Here is an 18,604-nt window from a genome sequence, read left to right as displayed (position 1 = left end):
GGATTGGCTATATTAATATTAAACTAAGTAGACTTTAGGGCAAGGAATAATAGCATGGATAGACAAAAAAAAAACAAACCCACTGCTGTCAAGTCAATTCCAACTCATAAGGATCCCATAGTGTTTCCAAGGCTATAAATCTTTACGGAAGCAGACTGTCGCATCTTTCTCCCACAGAGCCATTGGTGGTTTCGAGCCACTGATCTCTCAGTCAGCAGTAGAAGACTTCAACCACTATGCCACCAGGGCTCCTACCATGGATAGAGGAGGTATTTATAAAAGGGGAGGAAATAACATCAAGAGAAAATAATAAATCTTAATATTTATAACCTAATAAGACAAAATAAGCAAAAACTTACAGAAATGAAAGGAGAATAGACATGTCCACAATTATAGTTGAATCTTTTAATTCCTCTTACTCAAAAATTGAAAGACCACGTGGAAAATCAGTAAGAAAACAGATACTATAAACCAGCTAGATCTAATGGATATTTACAGGGCATTCCAAACAAAAACATCAGAACATACTTTTTTTTTTCCAAATGCATGCAAAAGGATACACCATATTCTAGGCATACAACAAACCTCAAACTGAATGAAAATGAAAACACAACATATAAAAATTTTCAAAATTTATAAAAATGTGTGCAATGCATCTAAAGCAGGCTTAGAAGGTGTAGAGCATTAAACGCTTATATAAGAAAACCTAAGCTTCCACCATAAGAAACTAGAAAAAGAAAATTCAACCAAAAGTAATCAGAAGAAAGAAAAGCAGAAATCAATGAAATAGAAAACTGAAAAAAAATAGATTAAATTAATAAGCAAAATGCTGATTATCTGAGAATTTTGTTTTAAATTATCAACTTCTGGAAAGACTAGCCAGGAAAAGAAGAGAAAGGAAAAAAATTGTTAATACTAGGAAAGAGAGAAATGACATCAGTACTAATCGCAGATACATTAAAATGATAATTAGGGTATATTATAAACAATCCTACATAAATACTTTTCACAACTTAGATGTATAGGAAAAGTCCTTGAGAGCCACAATTTATTAAAACACACAAAAGAAATACATAGCCTGAATAAACTTATATTTATTAATGAAATTGAATTTTTAGTTAAAAAACCCTCACACAAGAAATGTTAAGTGTCAGATGACTTCTTTAATGAATTCTACCAAACATTCAAGAAAGAAATAACACTGGTTCTAAACAAACTCTTCTAAAAAACAGAAGAGGAAGGGACACTTTATAACTCTTTCTGTGAGTTAGAAATACCCTGATATCAAAATCAGAAAAAAATATTATAAGAAAGTAAAACTCAAACCAATATCCATCACAAACATGGATGCAAAAATTCTTAACAAGGTTTTGGCAAATTGAACACAACAATATATAAAAAGGTTAATTGGTCACGATCGAGTAGGGTTTATCCCTATTTATACAGACAAAAAAGAGAAACCACACAATCATCTCAATATACGCAGAATATGCATTTGGCAAAATTCAACATTCATTCATGCAAAATCTCACAGCGAACTATCAATGGAAGGGAGTTTCCTGAGTTCCATGTAGGACATCTGCAAAATCTACAAAACACCATTGTTGTTGCTGTGTGTCATTGACTCGATTACAACGTATAGTGAATCCCAGGCTGTAAGCATTACAAAAGCCGACTGCCACACTTTTCTTTTGCGGAACATCTGGTGGGTTCAAAGCACCAACCTTTTAGTTAGCAGCTGAGCTGTCAAGCGCTGTCCCACCAGGGCTTCTTCCTAGACATCATAGTTAATGGCAAATGACTGAATGCTTTTCCCTTAAGATTGGGAACAGGGCAACACTGTACTGGTTCAAGCCAGTGCAATAAGGCAAGAAAAAGAATATAAAGGCAGGCATACTTGAAAGGAAGAAGGAAACTCTATTTGCTGTTATTCTGATTGCTCATGTAAAAAATTCTAAGGAATCAAAAAAATAAAGCTACTGGAACTAGTAAGTGAACTTAACAGATTTCATGACACAAGGTCAATGTGTAATATAATAAAAAATATAATATTTCTATATGTTATCAATGAGCAATCAAAAATAAAAATGAAGAACCAAAACTGTTAAATAGTATCAAATATGTGATACGTTTAGGAATAAACTTAATTAAAAAATTTGCAAGATCTGTAGAATGAAAACTACAAAATATTTTTAAAGTCCTAAAAAATGCACAGTGTTCTTGGATTGGAAAACTCAATATTGTTAAAATTTCAGTTCTCTTCAAATTAATGCACAACAATAATAGTTTTTTTTTGTAGAAATTGATAATTCATCCAAATTTCATATAGAAATACAAGAATGTAAAATAGCCAAACAATTTAGTAAAGGTAAAATGCAGTTGGAGAATGTGCACTACTGGGTTTCAGGATCTATTTTAAAGCTCTAGGAATCAAAAAGGGGTGGTATTGGAGTAAAGATAGATGTATAGGTATTATGTACTACATATGTACTACATATGTAGTATCATGGGTTATGTGTCATGTATGGTAAAAAATGGAGCCCTGGTGGTGTGGGGGATAAGAGCTCAGCTGCTAACCAACAGGTTGGCAGTTCAAATCTACCAGCTGCTCTTTGGAAACACTATGATGCAGTTCTACTCTGTCCTATAGGGTTGCTATGAGTTGGTATTGACTGGACTGCAATAGGTTTATGGAAAAATAGCACAAAGGAATAAAACCAAACCAAAACCAAGCCCACAGGCATCGAGTTGATTCTGACTCATAGTGGCCCTATAGAAAAAATGAGAATGGCTCCATAGGGTTCCTAAGGCTGTAATCTTTATGAAAGCAGACTGCCACATCTTTCTCCTGGGAAGTGACTGGTGAGTTCAAATTGCCAACCTTTTGGTTAGCAGCCAACTGCTTAACTGCAGCTCCACCAGGGTTCTTCTGCAAAGGAATAATGTGGTGGGAAATAGCCAGATATTGATACCGGGTTATTTCATTGTATGTCATACAGTATAATACTGTTTGAAAAGATACTGTAATAAGTTAAAGGTGCATATTGTAAACCCTAGAGGAACCAAAAATAAAAGAGGAATTATAGCTAAAAGCCAACAGAGGATATAAAATGAGATAGCAAAAAATATTAAATTAAACTAAAAGAAAAAAGGGCCAGAAAAGAGGGAAGAGGGCAGACGGGGCAAATAGAAAACAGATGGCAAAATAATAGGCTTAAACACAAATATTTTGAATTAATATAAATGCATTCATTAATTGTATTAATATAAATGGTATAAACTGTTCAATTAACAGACAAAGATCATAAGACTGATTAAAACAGCAAGTCCCAAATTTAAATATGAAAACGAAGAGAGGTTAAGAGTAAAAGAATTGAAAAATATATACCAATCATAGGAAAGGAGTGGTTATATCAATAAAAGACCAATTGTAGTTTTCATTGTATAAGTCTTTCACATTCCTGGTTAAAATTATTCCTAAGTATTTTATTCTTTTAGATGCTATTATAACTGGAATTGTTTTCTTAACTTCCTTTTCAAATTTCTCATTGCTGATAGAGAAACTCAACTGATTTTTGTGTATTGACCTTATACACTACATCTTTGCTAAATTCCTCTATTAGCTCTAGAAGCTTTCTTGCAGATTCCTTGGGATTTTCTGACATAGTACCACGTTATCTGTGATTAGAGATAATTTTATTCCTTTCTTCCCAATTCGTATAGATATTATTTCTTTTTCTTATTACTCTGGCAGGATTTCTGATACAGTATTGAATAGGAATAGTGAAAACAAGCATTCTTGTCTCATTCCTGATGTTAAGGGGAAAGCGCTCAATCTTTCTCCATTGACTATAAGATAAAGTTGCACAATGTGATTAATGTAATTGATATCACTGAATTGTACACCCGAAAAAAACGTTGAGTAGGCAAATAGTGTGTTATATATATTTTTGCAAAAATAAACTGTAATAAAAACCAATTCTTCATGATCCAAGACTTACAAGTGATGATTTATAACAATAAAAGATTTAGTTAATCAATACGACATTCTAATATGTAAATGCAACAAATAGCAAAGCTTCAAAATATATAAAGTCAATGCTGAGAGAAATTAAAATAAAAATTGGAAAATCCACCATTACAGTTGAAGATTCCAACATTCCTTTCTTAGTAATTAATAGCACAAGTAGAAAGTATATCAGTAGAATTTAAAAGAATTGGACAACATTATTAACTAACAACCTCACTGGCAGTTATAAAACACTATACTCAAGAAGAGCAAAATACATATTCCTCCAAGTGCACATGTAACATTCCCAAGAAAGACAATATTATGGCTTGATGAATTTAAATTAATTGAAATCATATAGAATATGTTCTTGGACCACAACAGAATTAATATAGAAATCAATAACAAACCAAAAAAACCAAATCCATTGCGGTCGAGTCAATTTCAACTCATAGCCACCCTACAGGACAGAGTAGAACTGCCCTAGAGGGTTTCCAAAGAGTGACCAGTGGATTCTAACTGCCGACCTTTTGGTTAGCAGCCAAAATCTTAACCACTACTCCACCAAGGCTAACCAGAAGATATTCAGGAAACTAACAAATACTTATAAAGTAAGTCACACACTTCTAAGTTGCACATGGTTCAAAAAAAGAAATCTCAACTGATGTTAGAAAACATTTAGGACGGGATCATTTTGAAAATACAGCATATCAAAATTTGGGGGATGCACCCACTTTGGTGAGTGGCATCTGGGATCTTTAAAGCTAGCAAGCAGCCATCTAAGATACATCAATTGGTCCCAACCCACCTGGACCAAGAGAGTGAAGAACACCAAAGACACAAGGAAAATATGAGCTCAAGAGACAGAAAGAGCCACATAAACTAGAGGCTACATCAGTCTGAGACCAGAAGACCTAGATGGTGCCTGGCTACCACCAATGACTGCCCTGACAGGGAATGCAACAGAGAGTCCCTGATGGGGCAAGAGAAAAGTGGGGTACAGAACTCAAATTCTAGTAAAAAGACCAGACTTAATGGTCTGACTGAGACTGGAAGGACCCCAGAAATCATGGCCCCTGGACTCCCTGTTAGCTCAAAACTAAAACCATTCCGAAGCCAACTCTTCAGATAAAGATTAGACTGGACTGTAAGACATAAAACGGTACTGGTGAGGAGTGTGCTTCTTAGCTCAAGTAAATACATGAGACTAAATGGGCAGCTCCTGTCTGGAGGTGAGATGAAAAGGCAGAGGGGGACAGGAGCTGGTTGAATGATCACGGGAAATACAGGGTGGAGAGGGGGAGTTTGCTGTCGCACTACAGGGAGAACAACTGGGGTCACATAACAGTGTGTGTGTAAGCTTTTGTATGAGAAACTGACTTGAATTGTAAACTTCCTTAAAGCACAATAAAAAAAAAAATTAGGGGATGCAGCTAAAGTATAGAGGAAAATTTAAAATTTCAAATGATTATATTAGAAAAGAGGAAGGATCTTATATCAATGATCTCAACATCCACTGTAAGAAACTAATAAAACAGAAATGAATTAAACCTAAACTAAGTAGAAAAAATGAAATAAAAGGATACAAGCACACATCAATGAAATGAAAAAATGAAGAAGAGGTCATTGTAATTGATAAATACCTAGTTAGCATGACCAAGAAAAAGAGAAAGTATAAATTACCAATATCACAACAGAGAGTCCCTGACAGAGCGAGAGAAAAGTGTGGTGCAGAACTCAAATGCATGTAAAAAGACCGCACTTAATGGTCTGACTAAAACCAGAGGAACTCCTGAAGCCATGGTCCCCAGATCTGCTGTTAACTCAGAACTAAAACCACTCCTGAAGACCACTCTTCAGATAAAGATTAAACTAGACTATAAAACATAAAATTAAACTAGTGAAGAGAGTGCTTCTTGGTTCAAGCAGATACATGAGACGAAAAGGGTGGCTCCTGTCCAGAGGCAGGATGAGAAGGCAGAAAGGAACAGGAGATGGTTGGACCGACACAGGAAACTCGGGGTGGAAAGGGGAAGAGTGCTGTCACATTATAGGGATTGCAACTAGTCTCACATAACAATATGTGTAAATTTTTGTATGAGAAATTAACTTCCGCTGTAAACTTTCACCTAAAGCACAATCAAAAATAAAATAAATTACCAATATCAGCAAAGAAAGAAGAGAGTACACTACAGATTCTGTAGCCATTAAATGGATAATAAGGAAAACGTTGTGAACAACTTTCTGCCAATTAACTTGACAAATTAGATGAGATGAAAAAATTCCTTGAAAGACTCAAATTGCCAAAATTGGCGCAAGAGGAAATAGAAAATAGAAATAGTCTTCTATCCATTTAAGAAATTGAATTCATAATTAAACTCTGTCCAAAAAGAAAATTCTAAGATGTGAAGACTTCACTGATAAATTTTTATAGAATATTTAATTAAGATGTGATACCAAACTTACAAAAACTTTTTTGGAAAATGTGGGTGATTAAATACTGTCTGTATTAGTTTTTTATTACTTCCATAAAAATTACCACAAACAACACAAATTTATTATCCATAGGTCAGAAATCAGGTTTGGCCTGGCTGGCTCCTCTACTGGGTTTCACAAGGCGAAAATCAAGGCGTCAATCTGCTGGGCTCGTACTGGGAGGCTCTGGGAAAAATCTGCCTTCAGATTGTCAACAAAATCTAGTTCCTTGCAGTTGTGCTGCTGAGGCCTTGTGTCCATTCAGGCAGTCAGTTGGAAGCTTCTCTGAGCTTCCAGAGGCCTCTCTCTAGTCCTTGCACATGGGTCCTTATATCTTCAAGCCAGCAATGGCATGCAAGGACTTCTCATGCTTCGAATCTTTCTGGCATCTCCTTCTGCTCCTCCTTTCTAGCTTTCAGCCAGTGAAACTTCTTTGCTTTTAACGGTTCATGTGATAAGACTGAGCATTCTGGGATATTCCAAAATAACCTCCCTGTTTTAAGGTCCATAACCTTAATTACATCTATAAAGTCCCTTTTGCCATGTAATGTAACATATTCGTAGGTTCTGGGGATTAGGTTTGAACATCAGGCTGTCATTCTGCCTACCACACTGCCTAACTCCTTTTACGAGGTCAGCATTAACTTGATATCAAAACCAGACAATAAACATTGTAAGAAAAATAAATTATAAACCGATATCCCTCACAGACGTAGATGCAGAAATACTCAGCATAAAATTAACAAATTGAGTCTAATTGTATATAAAAAGGAAAAATCATCATGACTGAGTCGAATTTATCCTAAGACTGTAAAGTTGGTTTAGCATTCTAAAATCAACCAGTATAATTCAAGGCATTGGCAAAATAAAGGGGGAAAAGTCTATGATCTCATTGGATGCAGAAAAAGCTTTGGACATAATTCAATACCAATTTCTGTTACGAACTCTCAGCAAACAGGGAATAGAAAAGAACTGCCTCAACTTAATAAAGGGAATCCATGAAAAGCTCACAGCTAACATATTGGACTCCTGTAATGTGGCTAGTGCAACTGAGAAAATGAATTTAATTTCTATTTAATTCTAAATAATTTTAGTTTAAATAGTAACGTGTGTCTAGTTGCGGTCATATTGGACAGCACAAGTGTAGAACAATGTATCAAGTGTCAAAGCCACTTCACAGCAGCTTAGGTTTATTTTGTAATATAGTTTATTAGTCTGTACCTTAAAAATCCTAGGAGAACTGATGTAAATACTTGTAAATATCTTTAAGAACTGTATCGCTCAGACTGCATTAATGTGTACTCAACATGACCTCTATCAACAGATTATGTTTACTGACAATTTAAGGGCTCCTGTTCACCCAGACAAGACTCTTCTACATGTAACTAATGATGATTGTTATGTGCTTCTTAAAGGTAATAAATACATTTATCATACAAAATAGGAAGAGATAAATAAGTCATGTCTGGTGTATCTTCAATTTTCTAAGATTACCTTTCAGAATACCACCTACAAAAATGTTGCGCTATGTTTTTAAACACTGAATTTTGATATAGCTGATTTACATATTTTAAAAAAACCACAACTGCCATCCAGTTGATTCTGACTCATAGTGACATCACGTGTACCAGAGGGGAAATGTGCTCCATCAGGTTTTCAAGGGCTGACTTTTTGATCACCAGGCCTTTCTTCCAAGGTGCCTCTGGGTAGACTAGAACCTCCAACTTTTAAGTAACTATTTTATAAGTTATAATGATTCTTCCTAAATTTCAGTTAAAATAATGCAAACATTTTTAATGTTTTACTTAAAGTATTTAAAATGTTACCTACACCCTAATTTTAATTATGTAATAGCCATACTTTTTTTTTCTTTCTAATAGCCATAGGCATAGGGGAAAAAGTGAATGGAAAAACAACAGTTGCTAAATTGGTTATGTCAAAGAGGTAAGATTATGTATTTTTCCTCAGTTTTTGGTATTGCTTGTAATATTATTATAATACTTCTAAGAAAGAAAAAATAATTTTCATTATTAATATAATATTTAATCTTCAAAAATATAACTCAGAAGAGATTATTCTTTACCTAAGTATATAAATTGGTTTACCAAGCTTGTTTTTTTTTTGTTTTGTTTTGGTGAAAATATATGCAACAAAGCATACTCCCGTTCAATAGGTCAATCATTTCTTAACAAAGGTTACATTTTTCACATTATGTTACAATTCTATCTCTGCCCATACTGTTTTACTACCACTAACTTACACCCTCTGCCTCCTAAAGATCTCATCTGTGCTTTAGAGTTACTGTTAGCATTTCAATCCCATGTAAGTAACTATTAGGGCACAATGCTCAAGACAGACATTATTTATTATACATTGTTTAGGTTTACCAAGTTTTGATTGGAAATATTTATAAAACAGTTAGATCAGAATGCTTTTTACTATTTAGAAAGGATTTGCATGGCAAAATGTAGTGAAAACCCTGAGCTAATTATGTGGCAAATTCATTTAGTGTAGTCATCTAATCTAAATTACTCAGGCTCGTCATAGCTGAAATGAAACCAAGAAAGCAAGGCCACACTGCCCAGAACCCCGCCATGTACAAACAGACATTTAGCAAATCCTGCTGACGATAATAAGCAAAATTGATAATCTTCCTCCTATTCTAGCCACTTTCTTTTTATGTGTGGGAGTATGAACCATCCGAAAATATCCTCAACGGGCTTATTTAAAAAAAAAAAAAAATCACACAGACTGAAAAAGCCATTCTGACATATATTGGCTTTATATGTTTAACCTAGCCACAACCAAATATTCTCAAAATGATCTGCGCAGGCCACGGGCGGCTGGGATCATAGGTCAAGGGCATTTAGGGAAAAGAAAATAATTCCCCACCTGTCTGAGGTTTGGACTTTTGAAGTAAGCATATAGGCCAGTACCTATTTACAGTTTTTTTTTGCAGAGCAGTTGCTGTATGCCCACTTGAGATCAATCCCACACTACCCTGTTGGAACAATTCGGCATTGAAAAGAGAATAAATGCTATCTGGGATTTTTACAAAAAAGTTTAGAGTACTAATCTGTTTCCTTCTTCCCTGGAAGGTGACAATGCGGAAATCTCATTTTGGAAATAGAAACTCTGTATGCCTGCTTTCCCTGCCTACGGAATGGGGCTGGCGGGGGTAGTTGCAAGGATCCCCTCAAGTGCTTTAGACTGCATTTGGGTTGTCAACTTTCCTCCAGAAAACAGAAAAGGAAAAGCGAATAGTTCATTGCAGCCTTAACAAATGCAGCCTTAACAAAGGTAACAATATTGATTTCATTAGTTTCCCGTTGCTGCTCTAACAAGTTACCAAAAATTTAGTAGCTTAAAGTAACCCAAATTTATTCTCTTACAGTTTGGAGGTCAGAAGTCCAAAATTACTAAAATCAAGGTGTTGGCTGGGCTGGTTCTTTCTGGAGGCTCAGAGGAAGGATCCGCTCCTTGTCTCTTCCAGCTTCTAAGGCTGCAGGTATTCCTTGGCTTGTGGTCACATTACTTCAATCTGTGTTCCTGTTGTCACATTGCCTTTTTATTGTCTGTAGTCAAATCTACCTCCCACTCCCTATTATAAGGATCCTTGTAATTACGTTGGGATCTCTGAATAATCCAGGGTAGTGTCCGCATGTCAAGGTTCTTAATCACCATGGACTGCCAGAAGAATGAACAAATCTGTCTTGGAAGAAGTACAGCCAGAGTGCTCCTTAGAAGCAAGGATGGTGAGACTTTGTCTCATATACTTTGGACATGTCTTCAGGAGGGACCAGTCCCTGGAGAAGGACATCATGTTTGTTAGAGTAGAGGGTCAGTGAAAGGAAAGAAGACCCTCAACGAGATGAATTGACACAGTGACTGCAACAATGGCCTCAAGCACAACAACGATTGTGAGGATGGCACCTCACCTAACAAGAGTTTAATCACATCTTCAGTACTGTTTGCCATATAATGTTTATAAGGTCCAGGGATTAGGACCTGGATATTTTGGGGGGTCATTACTCAAATTAACTCGCTGGTGTTGATGATTCTGGTGACAGGGTAATGAAGATAGCACTGATGGTGAGAAAAAGTTCCATGCTTGGAGGAGAATAGGATTTACACAGAGAAACGATGGGTATACAGCAGTCCTCTTCAAAGTATGTAAAAGACAGGGACATATGACCCAGGAGAGAATAAATGGTCATGGGGGGATTGATCTGTCATTGAGAAAAAGCTGGGAGCCTCATGGGACTGGGAAGATATGAATGTTAACCTAGTGGAAAGAAGTGCTCTCCCTTTGTAATTTCCCCAAATTTTCTGTAGAATTAATTTTTCAGTGTGCAAAGGCATGTGTGTGATCCGGAAGCTGCTGCCTGAGCTCATGTCTGGAGACTTCAGTGATGTGCTGTGTATTTAGTCACACTGCTGCCTACCTTAGCAGGTTGTAGTGACTTTTGGCAGTCTCTTTCTAGGACACGACATCCTCCCCATAGCTTGATACCTCAAGAAGTATGAAGATGTCTCCTGGAAAGATAATTTGCCAGCATGACTGCCTCTGCTCCAGTTCCTAGAGGCACTTGTGCACTCTCTGTAACGGAAGTGCCTCTCCCTCTGGATGTAAGGTAGCAAGCACCCAGTAGCTAGGCCGGATATTTTGACAATTTGCTTTCACAGGTCCCTGGAAAGACGACAATTAGTGTCCCAGGCCTCCAGAAGGAAAGATGTTTGGTTTGGATACTATAGATCATTGTTTTGAAACTCGCTCCATCTTGGTGGTTGTTGCTGCTAGCTGTTTGAGTCAGCCCCTGACTCATGGTGTTCCATGCACAATAGAATGAAATGCTTCCTGGTCCTGTGCTATCCCCCTTATGGGTTACAAATGGGACCATTTTGATCCATAGGGTTTTCATTGGCTGATTTTCAGAAGTAGATTACCAGGCCTTTCGTGCTACCTCATCTTAGCCTGGAAGCTCTGCTGAAATCTGTTCATCATCATAGCAACGTGAAAGCCTCCATGGACAGACAGGCGGCTGTGCGTGAGGTGCATTAGTCAGGAGGTGAACCCGGTCTCCCACATAGAACTCAGGTCTCCCACATGGAAGGTGAGAAGTCTACCACTGAACCCCCAGTTGCCGTCGAGTTGATTTGGATCCCTGGCAACCCCATGTGTGTGGAACTTGATAAAGTGTTATAAATGCCCCTACCTCCACTGCCCTGTGGATCAAAAATAAAATTTGACAGGAGTTTTCATCAGCCACCTCCAAACATTTTGCAGGTAGAGGTTCTGATTTCCCCCTTGCTTCAGCATGCTCAGCACCCTGTCCTGAGAAGCCTGAGTTTATTAGATGTCTATTATAACTGACATATTGTTGCAGTGAGGGTGAATAGATGTATTAGACAGATGATCTTAATTGGCTTCCTTCCAAAAGAATTTTTTCTAAGAAGAGACAGCTGAAATTCATTCACATTTACAATTAGTAAAACTTTCTTTCATTATTGAAATGCTTGCTGAAACAGCAGCCACATCAGGGTGACAAATCCTGTTATCATGCTTTCTGCAATTGTCTCCCCAAAAGACGCCTATTGAGAGCATTGTCTGGGTTTGTGTATGAGGCTGACAATCAAGCTCTAGGCAGAGGAATAGAGGGGGCATATGCAGCCTGCTCCAAAGTGCTTTGTGTGTGAGTGTTTGTAGTTGTTGAGTAGCAAGATCTAAGGTTCTGGAAAAATATGAGGACGCACTATGCGTACTAACAAGATCAGTCATCAGGCATTAGTGGAATTCTCATGGTTTGCATCTTTAGTTTTCTATTTTCTTGTATTTTTCTCTGTGAGCTACGGCAGGTGCTATTTGTTTGTCAGGCTGTTACTAGGGGAAATGAGAGTGGGGGGAGTGATTTTTTTTTTTTTAAGTGAGCAGTTAACAGCTGAACTCGCATGGCTGACAATAGAATCATGATGAAGGGCAAACAGAAAAGAGTGCAAAGATTATTCCTTAAGAGTCTCAGGGAATGAGCTGTTTACTAAAGGGACTAAGAAGGAGCTGCTTGCTTTGAGCCTTGTACCCACCTTGGCCAATGCCAGTGAAAGATTGAACAGGCTGTCCTGGTCTGACTCTGACAGTTCAATGAGTTTGACGTACTTGAAACACAGTTCTTTCCTTAGAAATGATGGAAAAATACGTAAGACCTTCCACGGACTGGAAGGAGAGAAGAGAAAGATAAGTGGAAAGTGGAGAAGCATCCATGACGGCATGGTGATAACTCATTGTTTTGGTCCTCATAAGACTTGAGTCTCCTTTTCTTCCACCAAAAGAACTGCCTGAGGGATGCTGTTTAAATAAACCAAAAAAACCAAACCGACCGCCATTGAGTCGATTGCGACTCAAAGCAACCCTATAGGACAGAGTAGAACTGCCCCACAGAGTTTCCAAGGACCGCCTGGTGGATTTGAACTGCTGACCTCTTGGTTAGCAGCCGTAGCACTTAACCACTATGCCACCAGGGTTTCCGCTGTTTAAATACCTTTGTTTATTTATTGAATTGTCCAACACTGCAGCATGTTGTTTTCTCTTGTATTCATCTTGAGTGTTGACAGTTCCTTTCTATCTTGCCAATTCACCGAGAATCATGTTGGCTAATATAATTGGTACCCTATCTCATTCCCCAGAGAGCTCCCTCTAGCTCCAAAACAGTGATTCCAATCCAGTTAACCCAGCTGTCCTGACAGTTAGCCTTGCTCCAATTGAAAAAGAGCCATGTAGTCAGTGTCATGTTTTTCCGTGGGCATATCAGGGCAGATGTAGAATGTGAGAGTAAGGAATGAGGCCACGAATAATGTTGCTTCAAAGACACTAGCTCCGTTAGCCCAGAACTAAAACTATCCCCAAAGCCAACTCTTCAGACAAAGAGTAGACTGGACTCTAAGACATAAAATGATACTGGTAAGGAGTGTGCTTCTTAGCTCAAGTAGACACATGAGACTAAGTGGGCAGCTCCTGTCCGGAGGCAAGATGAGAAGGCAGAGGGGGACAGGAGCTGGTTGAATGGACACGGGAAAGACAGGGTGGAGAGGAGGAGTGTGCTGTCATGATATGGGGAGAGCAACTAAGGTCACATGACAATGTGTGCATAAGTTTTTGTATGAGAAACTGACTTGAATTGTAAACTTCCACTTAAAGCACAATAAAAAAAGACATTAGCTAAACTGTGAAATCAGAAAACCTCCTACTCACAGCATCCTAAAGCGACTCATTAAAATCTGAACTCTGCATGGTGGTGTCACTGATACTTTTTAAAGGTTTTCATGCTTTCCCTTAGTGCATACCGGACTGGACTGGGATCAAGAAATTAAGAATCTCCCTAAGCTGTAAGCACCAACAGGGCAGAAACCAGTGTCTATCATAATTATCTCTGTATTTCTAAGAGCCAGCATATTCCTAGTACATGGTGAATAGCTCAATAAATATTTATTGAATGAATGAATTATTGGGTTTAACTCAACACTACCTCTAATTGTGTGGCATTGATAACTTTCATGAATTGTTATTTTTACTACTATAACATCTACTATGTATTAGACACTCAACACTGTAGGCAAAAAACATCATATAAAATAGTGTCTTTGCTTTCAAGAAGCCTAGGATGGAGAATGTTGTTAGGTACCAATGAGTCGATTTTCAACTCACAGTGACTCCATGCCACAGAGTAGAACTGCCCCATTGTGTTTCCTAGGCTGTAAGCTTTTTTTTTTTCTTCTTTTATTGTGCTTTAAGTGAAAGTTTACAAATTATGTCAGTCTGTCATACAAAAATTTGTATACACCTTGCTATATACTCGTAATTGTTCTCCCCCAATGAGACAACACACTCCTTCCCTCCACTCCCTATTTTTGTTACCATTCGGCCAGCTTCTGGCCCACTCTGTCCTCTCATTTCCCCTCCAGACAGGAGATACCAACATAGTCTCCCTAGGCTATAATCTTTATGGAAGCAGATCGCCAGGTCTTTCTCCCATGAAGGTGCTGGGTGAGTTCGAACCACCAACCTTTTGGTTAGCAGTTGAGCATTTAACTATTGTGCCACAGGGCTCTTTAGGATGAAGAAAAGGAAAAGGATGGAGAACAGGAGAAAGGACAGAGAATAAGAGAAAGATACATAAACCAAAAAGTGCCGTAGGAGCTCCGATAAAAACATCCTCAGGGTAAAGAAGAAACAATTGTTTCTGTATGCGAGGGCAAGTCAGGAAATACTTTTATATAAAGCAACTTTTGAACTAAGTTTTGGAAGATGAGTTGAACCAAGTATCCTGACTCTGCCTCAATGTGACCATTACAACATCAGCTTTACAACATGACCTCATCTGCTATGATTCTATTTAAATACTGTCCTTGGAGACTCTGTCAGAGCCTGGACACCAGGCAATATCAATACAACTCTTATCACTGTATCTCACATTTTAGCCCCATAGCTCTCCCATTCTTTTATCCCCAAGCTCTTTTGGCCTTCCCTGTATCTCCTTCCAATGAGTGGTGGAGGAAAGGGATGGATTATAGAGTTTTCAGCATTCATCTCTGATTTCTGTTACAGGTTTCCAAGCCTGGAATCTCTACGGAAGCAGACTACCAAGTCTTTCTTCCAAGGATTGGCTGGTGGGTTTAAACCGCCAATCTTTCGGTTAGCAGCCAAGGGCTTAACCACTGCATCACCAGGGTTCCTTCGCTGTTCAGGTTAGGTCAGGAATATTAGTGTGCAGAGCATTATGTGTCTGTAATCTGATAAGTAGTTTGATAACCAGAAATTGAATCCAAAAAGCTCATCTTGAATTGCACTCTGGCCTAGAGATGGGTGTCTCCAAATATCTGTATGTATGCAAATGAGAAGTATGTAGATTCACACATATTTTATCTATACACATATGTATTTATGTACACATAGTAATATATAAATATAGATGCCACTTCCTAAATACCAAAACATGCGACGTGAATGAGTTCTGTTACTATGTAGAGTGTGAGGAGTGTGACTCAGATCGTCTAGTGAAATGCTATACATGTTATACACAAGACAAAATTAACAGCACTCTCTCTGAATTTATTTTAAAAATCGGAGGACGGAGTGAACGAAAACTTCCAGTTAAAAATAGAATTTCAATAACCTTGAAAACATAGTGGTGTGCTTCTTTAGGAAGTTTTTCATTGCTCCCACAGATGATGGGGAATTATTATGTCACTCAAATTATTATTATTGAGGAATGTATAGAAATGTTTGGGTTTAAGAACTAGGATTTAAGTAGAGGGCCAAGAAAAATGAGGGGAGACCTCAATGAGATGAACTGCCACAATAACCACAATGATGGACTCAAACGATCATGAAGGTGACTCAGGACTGGGCAGTGTTTCGTTGTGTTGTACAGGAGGTCATCATGAGTCGGAGCTGACTCAACAGCAAATAACAACAATGAAGTTTCTAGACCTAAGGAAAGTAAGCACTTAGCACTAGCCTTCCTTCCTAGCTGTGCTTGGGCTGCACTGGCACTCAAGTCTAATCGGCCTCTTGTTGGGCGAATCCATGGGGCAAACCCTGAATGTTGTTAGGTGCCGTCAAGTCAATTTCGACTCATAGCAACCCCATGTGACAGAGTGGAATTGGCCCATAGGGTTTTCTAGGCTACAATTTTTATGGGAGCAGATCACCAGATCTTTCTCCCTAAGAGCCATTGGGTAGGTTCAAACTGTCAACATTTCAGTTAGCATCTTAATGTTTATCCTTTGCACCACCAAAAAACCAAAACTCATCCCATTGCTGTTGAGTGGACTGCAATCACAGCTCCTTAAACTCTGCATAGTGACCCTATCTGGCTTGGCCCAAAGCCCTCAAAGCCCTTTAGAAATATCCCTGTGTTTTCTCTTTGAGGGTTTCCTTCTAGGTGTCCCACTACAATGCTATAGGTAATTGTCCTTAGGCTACTGGAGTTTTTTCCTCGTTTGCCCAGAGGGTTAGTGCTGAAGTCACTGGAATTTACATCTCCCCAGGGCAGCTTTTAGTCAATGACCAAGAGAGGAGCTATGAAAGCCCAGCTCCCTTGCCTGAGTTGGGACAAACTCTGAAGTTCTCGAGCATAATTCACAGCCAGAGCTCCTCTGCGGGAACAAACTGAGGCTGAGACTTTGCCTGAAATCATGACCTTATTTTTATCTTCCTGGTCCTGGTCTCCGTCCTTTCTTACCCCTGACTTCTGTGAGCACGTCCTTAGTAAGTCACTTGCACACGGATCCTTCCCAGAATCTGCTCCTGGGAAACCCAACCTGTGACACCCTGGAATAGGTTGGACTTCCCTGTCTTTTCTTCCTTTCTGTCCTCCTCCTCCTGCTTTTCCACTTCCATTATCCTCCTTTTCCTTCTTCTTCTGTTAAGCTTTAAGATTTCTCATGCTCATTTCTTTGAAAAATACAATTTTGCCATATAAATTCATAAGTTACTTTACTGAGAGCTAAGATTTATGAGCGTTCACAATATGCCCAGAATTGTTCTACGTGCTTTACATGTGTTAACTCATTTAATCCTCATAATGACCCTACATGTTGGTATTAGTATTTTCATTTTGCTGTTAGCAGCTGTTAGTCAATTCTGGCTCATGTTGACCACATGTATTACAGAGTAGAAATTCCCCATAGGGTTTTCTTGGCTGTTATCTTAACAGAAGCAGATCTCCAGGTCTTTTCTTCCCTGGTACTGCTGGGTGTGTTTAAACAGCCAACATTTAGGTTAGCAGGAAATTGAGGCACAGTGAGATTAAGTAATTTGCCTGAGGTCATACAGTGAGGATTTGAAGTGAGGAATTCTGGCTTCAGAGTACATACTTTTAAATGGTCATCTTTTTTTTTTTTAATTTTTGTTGTGCTTTAAGTGAAAGTTTACAAATCAAGTCAATCTCCCACACAAAAACTTCTATACACCTTGCTACATACTCCCAATTGCTCTCCCCCTAATGAGACAGCCCACTCTCTCCCTCCACTCTCTCTTTTCGTGTCCATTTCGCCAGCTTCTAACCCCCTCTATCCTCTCATCTCCCCTCCAGGCAGGAGAGGCCAAGATAGCCTCAAGTGTCCACCTGGTCCAAGAAGCTCACTCCTCACCAGCATCCGTCTCCAACCTGTTGTCCAGCCCAATCCTTATCTTAAGAGCTGGCTTTGGGAATGGTTCCTGTCCTGGGCCAATAGAAGGTCTGGGGGCCATGACCACCGGGGTCCTTCAAGTCTCAGTCAGACCATTACATCTAGTCTTTTTACAAGAATCTGGGGTCTGCACCCCACTGCACTCCTGCTCCCTCAGGGGTTCTCTGTTGTGTTCCCTGTCAGGGCAGTCATTCGTTGTAGCCAGGCACCATCTAGCTCTTCTGGTCTCAGGCTGATGTAGTCTCTGGTTTATGTGGACCTTTCTGCCTTTTGGGCTCATAATTACCTTGTGTCCTTGGTGTTCATTCTTCTTTGATCCAGGTAGTTTGAGACCAATTGATGCATCTTAGATGGACGCTTGCTAGCGTTTAAGACCCCAGACGCCTCTTTCCAAGGTGGGATGCAGAATGTTTTCTTAATAGATTTTATTATGCCAATTGACTTAGATGTGCCCTGAAACCATCGTCCCCAAAGCCCCGCCCCTGTTACGCTGGCCTTCAAAGCATTCAGTTTATTCTGGAAACTTCTTTGCTTTTGGTTTAGTCCAGTTGTGCTGACCTCACCGGTATTGTGTGCTGTCTTTCCCATCACCTAAAGTAGTTCTTATCTACTAATTAGTGAATACCCCTCTCCCACCCCTCCCCAACATAACCATCAAAGACTGCTCATCATATTTCAGAAACAGGCCTGACTGTCTACACCCCAGACCTGATTTCTTCACAAACAGTAAGAATTTAAATAAGTCTTGAACTTTCTGTAACTCTATTTCTCTCTCCTTTTTGTTTTCTCTGTAAAACAAGGTTTCTGTGCAGTTTGTTTTCACAAACTAAACTTTGGAATAAATGATTTTGTAAATAAAGCCTATATTTATCATTTTACTAAACTCTTGCTTGGAAAAAAATTAAACATAGCCATAATTTTTGGCAATTATTA

Source organism: Elephas maximus, chromosome 15 (assembly GCF_024166365.1).
Source record: "Elephas maximus indicus isolate mEleMax1 chromosome 15, mEleMax1 primary haplotype, whole genome shotgun sequence".
NCBI classification, from domain to species: Eukaryota; Metazoa; Chordata; class Mammalia; order Proboscidea; family Elephantidae; genus Elephas; species Elephas maximus.
Note: the sequence above shows the minus strand (reverse complement) of the source record.